At 39.4% G+C, this 6,201-nt stretch overlaps 1 long non-coding RNA gene across 1 annotated transcript; it reads right to left on the bottom strand.

Annotated features, from left to right (window-relative positions):
• Positions 1 to 1,253: 1,253 nt before the first annotated feature.
• LOC147302025 (uncharacterized) lies at positions 1,254 to 5,258 on the bottom strand. Its single transcript, XR_015127157.1, has 3 exons — positions 4,400 to 5,258; positions 3,059 to 3,154; positions 1,254 to 2,676 (listed from the first exon to the last, which is right to left on the bottom strand). It is a non-coding gene; the product is annotated as an uncharacterized LOC147302025 (long non-coding RNA).
• Between the last annotated feature and the right edge of the window lie 943 nt (positions 5,259 to 6,201).

The raw sequence follows: 6,201 nt of genomic DNA on the forward strand, positions 1-6,201 counted from the left end.
TATTTTCTTATACATATGGTGATGTGAAAAAGTGTGAAAAAGTATCTGAACCATTCTTGATTTATTAGCTTGTTGCTATTTGATCAAATAAAATGTAATATTAGACAAGGATAACTCAAGTACCTGGCCCTGTGTGAAAAAGTACATTTAAAAACATCAGTAATGATTTTTTCTTAGTTATTATTATTATTGCTATTTTTACCTGCTGGTTATACAAGTCTTTTCTCGTAGTATTTATCACATCTAAACAGACTATTAGTGTTAAGGTGTTAACACCGGTGTCACACCAATTATATTTCTGTATATTTCTTCTATATAAATGATCATAAACATCTCATTAAAAAAGTGACAATTCTCAAAAGTTCAATGCTATTCAAATAATGAACTATTTGTATAAGTAGGAGAAAACTAAGAAACAACCCCATGGTTGTTTATTGTACACTTATATATAATTTATTAATAATTAATGATTGATGAGTGATTTCTATGTCAAAAGGCAAATTAAAATTTAGTTTTTTTTAATTTGGAGGACATTTTTCTTATTGTCATGGCTTAGCGCAACAGCACATGGGGAAACACGATGATGCAGTTATATTGAACAAAAGTTAGATCCCACATTATGATTGCAAAAACACTTTCTTTGAACAGCCCGTATCAGAATGCTGCCGTAGCTCTCACTCCCCTCACCCCTGTGACCCTCCTCTTCGGTGGAGCATTTGGGCACAACACCCAGCGAGCTCACAGCATGAGGTTTGCAAATTACAGCATTTTTTTTTTCATTTGGTCTGTGAGGGAGGAATCTAATGAAACCCTTTTTTTCTCCCCCTCTCTCTTCCTCACCCGTCTGTACATTACACACATGAGTTAGCCGACAGTCCTCCCCTTACCAATTAACACCTACTTTATTATAACGTTGACTTCTCCCTAATGTTCTTGCATGTGTTTATGCACTATTACCTTGACGGATGCCTCTTCCACGATTAGACATAATTGGCATATCAATATGCAAAACCTAAATGGATTAACCTTCTTTAAAACTAATGAGCACTTGGATGCCCAGCTGGGGAATGGACCAAAATTAGCATTTGTCATCTTTTTGGGATGATGTGAGAATAAATAATTGAAGAGTGGCTGGTATTGTCTTTCCTGGGGCTACTTAACCTTACAGTGACTGTACTGTAAAATGGAGAAAAAAAAGAGAGAGCGAGAGAAGGAATATGCAGATTTACTGTCTTAATGATGACCGCCGGCTTGCTGGGTTCACACACACATGCAGGGGAAAAAAAAAATACAAAGTAGCTCCGTCTTTGCTGAGGGAAGTGGACAGTTTTGATCAAAGAATTGGCAAAGTAAGGTTTAGTTAGGCAAAACAAACTGTGGCACTTTTGAAAGGTTTTTCATGATCAGTAGAGGAGGATTAGAAATATACCCCAGATCTAAGCACTTATGGGTAGATTAAAACATTTTTAAACATCAAAACATGGGTGTAATAGAAGAAGTATTTCCAACATGTTATTGAGCTTTCCTAAAATTAAAAAAAGTTAAAATTATTGCAGTAGATTGTAATTTGTTGCTAAAATAAATTGCCCCAGAGGAAGGGCAGTGTATAACTAACTTACAGTGACTTACATATGAAAGTTTCAAATGTAAGTATTTAAGTTAAGATCAGGAAGTATTTTCAGGAGAATGAACATAAAATAAAGAGATGCAATGTTGTTCTAAAATACATTTATGAAACTGCTCCAATGGTTACAGAGCTTTTTTGCTATTACAGTGAGATATTTACACCTCTAAATACTCCAATTCAGGTCAGAGTTTTAGTCAAGATACTTCAGTACTCTTTGTTTTTAACATGTTTTCTTAGATGAGCTTCAGAAAAAGACTGAAAGCTGTAGGGGGCAAAAAACTGCTTAGCTTGGGTAGCACCAAGACAAAAATATCTCCCGAGTTAGTTTTAAACTTGTTGTTAAAATTTGGTTTCTAAACTGTAATGTCCAGCACTAAAAAGATAGAAAGACTCGCACTATGAAGTCTCAGTTTCTCAATGAATATGTCACCATGAGCCAGTGAATTCTGTGTACTGCTCAACTCTGTGAAAATTACACGGCTCCAAGAAAAGCTTGGGCATGGTGTGGTCTGGCAGGAGTTCAAGGTTGTGTGATCAACTGACAGTTAAAACATAACTTTTTAAGTCCAATATCCAAAGTAAAAAATGCTCCAAAAGCTGCTTGCGTGTGGCTTAGTAGGTCAGAGAGCAAAAAGATAGTTTCGGCTTTTAGAGACAAAAGTGAACTTTGGAGTTTAACATCCAAAAGAAAGACTGCAAGCTGGCCAGAAATCAGATCAAACCTCTGACCTGATAGGTGAGGGAACATGGTTTTCTGCAAACACACAACTATTACTATTACTTGTGGATGACTTTTAATAAAATTACTTTGCCAAGTACTGAAGCCGTAGATGAACTATTAACATTGTTTGCAAATGCTGTACTTAAAAAAACATTACATTATCCCGTGGCGATGTAGCTGATGACATATTAATACATTGCCCATCAAAGGTGACGGACAGGTTGACAGATGAGGTCCGACAGGAGTCTCCATGGAATATGATGACACTGTGATCTGCAGTGAGTGTAGGGAGCAGGTGGAAGAAAGACTGGGGAGGTGGAGGTATCCTCTGGAGAGAAGAGAAATGAAAGTCGGTAGAATCAAGACAGAATACATGTGGGTGAATGAGAGGCAGACAGGTGGAAAGTTGAAGGTGGATGAGGTTAAATACTAGGGGTCAACCACTCGAAGCAACAGACATTGCAGTGCAAGAGAGGTGAAGAAGAGAGTGCAGGCAGGGTGGAGTGGATGTAGATGAGTGTTAGAGGCAGAAGTAGGTTCAGATGTGAAAGAAATACTTCATTTGCTATCTTCAGCTGAACAACAGAACTTGTAGGGTAGCATTTATTCTAGCAAACCTTTTAAACATTTAAGTTTCTAATAAATTTCACAAGTTAATGAAAGAGCTGCACATTCAGTCAAACCGACTTCAGATTCACATTCATACTTACCCAAATTGTTTTGTTTCTTTGTGCTTCACCCAAACAAATCCAGGTAAAAGGCCAGGCTGGCAAACAGGAAGTGGCAGTTGTATTCAGGGCGCAGGACTATACCAAGTGTGACAAAGTACAGAGGACGGATTGGCTGTTTTAAAGTTTCCAAAGTGGAAGAGATGTCCTACCCGGTACCCAGTATGAGTAAATGGGTAAATGCATATATTTTCTAAATCTTTGCAAACACATTGATTATACAGCAGTACACTGTATGTCGATTATATCAACATACAGTGTTGTGAGTTTGAATAGTACTTCCAATACTAAGAGTAGGAACGCATAAAAAAATCTTGCCAAATGATTAAAATTGCAGCACAAACTAATATTGGTTATCACATACAAAGATATTTTATGGATTCCAGTCAAAGCAGATGTAAAAGAGTCCGATATCCCCAAATGTTAATCTCTTTTAAGTTAAACTGGAAACTAACTCAAAGAAAGAACCAATGTTGTGTCTACACGTAATTAGATCTTTAGGTGTTGTAGCCAGTCACAAAAACGCATCATTTGTTCCCATTTCTTCAGACATAAAATAGTATTTTTGCACCAACAAGGTGATTCTCAAAGCGCTATTAGCTGAAAACTTGGCATATCTCAGCATGACGTGCTGTGCTTTCTTAAAAAAATGTATCTACAGCAGATAAGCCAAGTCCTTAAGACACAGGAAAAAATCCAGCATCTTACATGGGCCATTGTTGAAGCAGCAGAGAACAGGACAAAAAGCAGAAACACCCACAAAAGAGCTTTGAATGTCTTTGAAGAAGTCTGGAAAACAGGTTGCCACTATTGCTCCCCGATTGAGAAGGTGACCCATATGCCAAAAACTACTACAATGACCCAGTTTGAAGTTCACCCATGTCCTGTGTGTCATTCCCCCCTCACTAATATCCTGCTTTCCTGTCAACTCTCTCTGGATTGGCCTACTTGTTAAACACAACAAAAGCTTGGAGAACTAAATAAATGACAAGAAAATCTCAAAATATAAAGAAATGTGGGGTGGCTCAAGAGTTTTGCACAGTACTACATGCCATGAATGAAACGAAGAAGAAACAACACTTTATAATGTCTCCTGACGGGTTGGTTAAGCAGAAAATAAACTTAAACCGTGATGTTCGGCTGTTTTATCCCATAAATGTCAGATTTTTAGGAACAGGAAGCTTCAGAATCCAATTTGATTAAGAGCACTCAACAAAAGAGCTTCCTAAAAGTTCACTCAAACACAATCGACCTTTATTTCAGGTTGACTGTACTTCTGCCTCGCCCAGACAACATCACTGGTCATATTTTAATAACCCAAACCTTTGATTGGATTCTGGCATCCTTCTGCTTTCCGTGCCTTCAGTCTTCACATGAACGCACACGCAAAGCTGAACTCCCCAGGCTGAACGCTGGTTGATGGTGGCAGCAGTTAACAGGTAATAGGGATTGAGAGCTGCATGAATCAGAACTAATTACCTTAAATAGCCACAGCCTCGGGCTTATTTTTCCAGTCCACGTCTCTCCAATTTGACAGCTGGCAAAGGTAGTTGCTGCTGCTCCAGAGGCGGCGAGGTGCTGTGTGGGACTTTTTCATCCCATTAATTAATTGTAGAGCAACTAAACCGTGAAAAGCTACAGACGGGAACTTTACTGACCGCTCTCTTGGCAGGTCTGCTGTGACAGCCGCCGAGGGGAAGCACCCACTAATAGAGTCAGGTAAAGAATGAAAATGGTGAAATAAAAAATTTTTTAAAAAATGGGACTAGATTAGTTTTGGGTGGTTTAACTTCATTTGAGGCAGAGCTGAACTCGGAGCTATCAAAGAATTCCATCAAATGGAGTTTAAAGTGGATAAAAGCAGCTTGTTGTTCAAGGGTTTTGTTTGAAGAGCAGGCTTCATGAATAAGAGACGAAATCACAATAGAGACAAAAAAAAAAAGGCAAAATATTAGCCGAAAAGAAAAAAGGAAAAAAGAAAGGAAGCAAGGGAAGGGGCGCTCTGTGCTCAGATGATTTGGAATCAGATACTACAACCTTGTTAGCATCGCAAGCTTATTTCCATATTAACGACCCCTTCAGAACCTTCAAAGTAATGAATAATTGACAACAAATGAAATGTTTTGATTGTCGTCAGCGCCCGGCGTGTTTAATGTTTCATATGTTGCTTTCCAGCTAATTATGGAGATGGCACATTTGTCAGAAATACGTCCCCCTCGCAACCCTGGCGCAACCCTCCCGCCGTCCTCTGCAGATGCCCTGTGTTTTCAGGCAGGAGGGAGGGGTGCAGACAGACACACGCACCCTGTTGTAATTAGCTAGCAGGGAGTGCTCGGCGACCTGTGAGGGGAGTCGAATGGCGTCCGCTGCTCACGGGTATTGTTTTGGCTGCAGACACAACAGAAGCTCTGCTGATGGGGTGTGTGTGTGCAACAAAATGGAAAGGTAGAGAGTGGGAATGCAAGTACAAAGGTACATGAAAGGCTTTTCGCACCACTTTTCCTTGATGGGGTTGTGCAACCTTGTCAGACTTCAGCAATGTTTTGATTGTAACGTCTGTGCAGACCTTTCTAGATTAGACTCACTGCATTTGTTTTAATCACAAAAGATCGCTTGTTGAAAAGAACTAAAACAAAATATAGCCTTATATTGTGTTAACCCCCACATGGGACCTCTGGGGGTCGCCAGCAGTGGGTAGCACCAGGAGGGTGGAGTTTTTGGTTGAGGCCTTGGAGGATTCTTATGCTCTGTTGGGGAGTTTGGTATAGCTGTCAAAGTAAGACCTTCACAAGGTTTCCCAGCAGAACATTGGAGTTTAAGAAGAAGCTGTCTGCCTCACCTGTCGGTGGATTTTATGTTTGTCAACCAGGTGACCCGAGGCTGCTCTCTGTTTACTGCAGATTTTTTACTACCATGTATTGAGCATGTGAGAGTTGGAGGGTCCCATGTTGCAGACTGACTGAAGAAGAAAGTAAGAACAGCCAGGAGGAAAAAACAATAAAGAAAGAGAGAGAAACAAAGAAGGAAAGGGATAGATGGAAGAGAAAAGGGGTGAAAAGAACAAGAAAGGAAGAAAGTTCAAGAACATAAAGAGTAAAAAAAGTAAGAATGTAAGAAAGACGAAG

The sequence above is a fragment of the Aulonocara sp. 'chitande type north' Nkhata Bay genome, linkage group LG23 (genome assembly GCF_057382095.1).
Source record: "Aulonocara sp. 'chitande type north' Nkhata Bay isolate Kocher_YH1m ecotype deep benthic linkage group LG23, A_spYH_male_GT1.1, whole genome shotgun sequence".
NCBI lineage: Eukaryota > Metazoa > Chordata > Actinopteri > Cichliformes > Cichlidae > Aulonocara > Aulonocara sp. 'chitande type north' Nkhata Bay.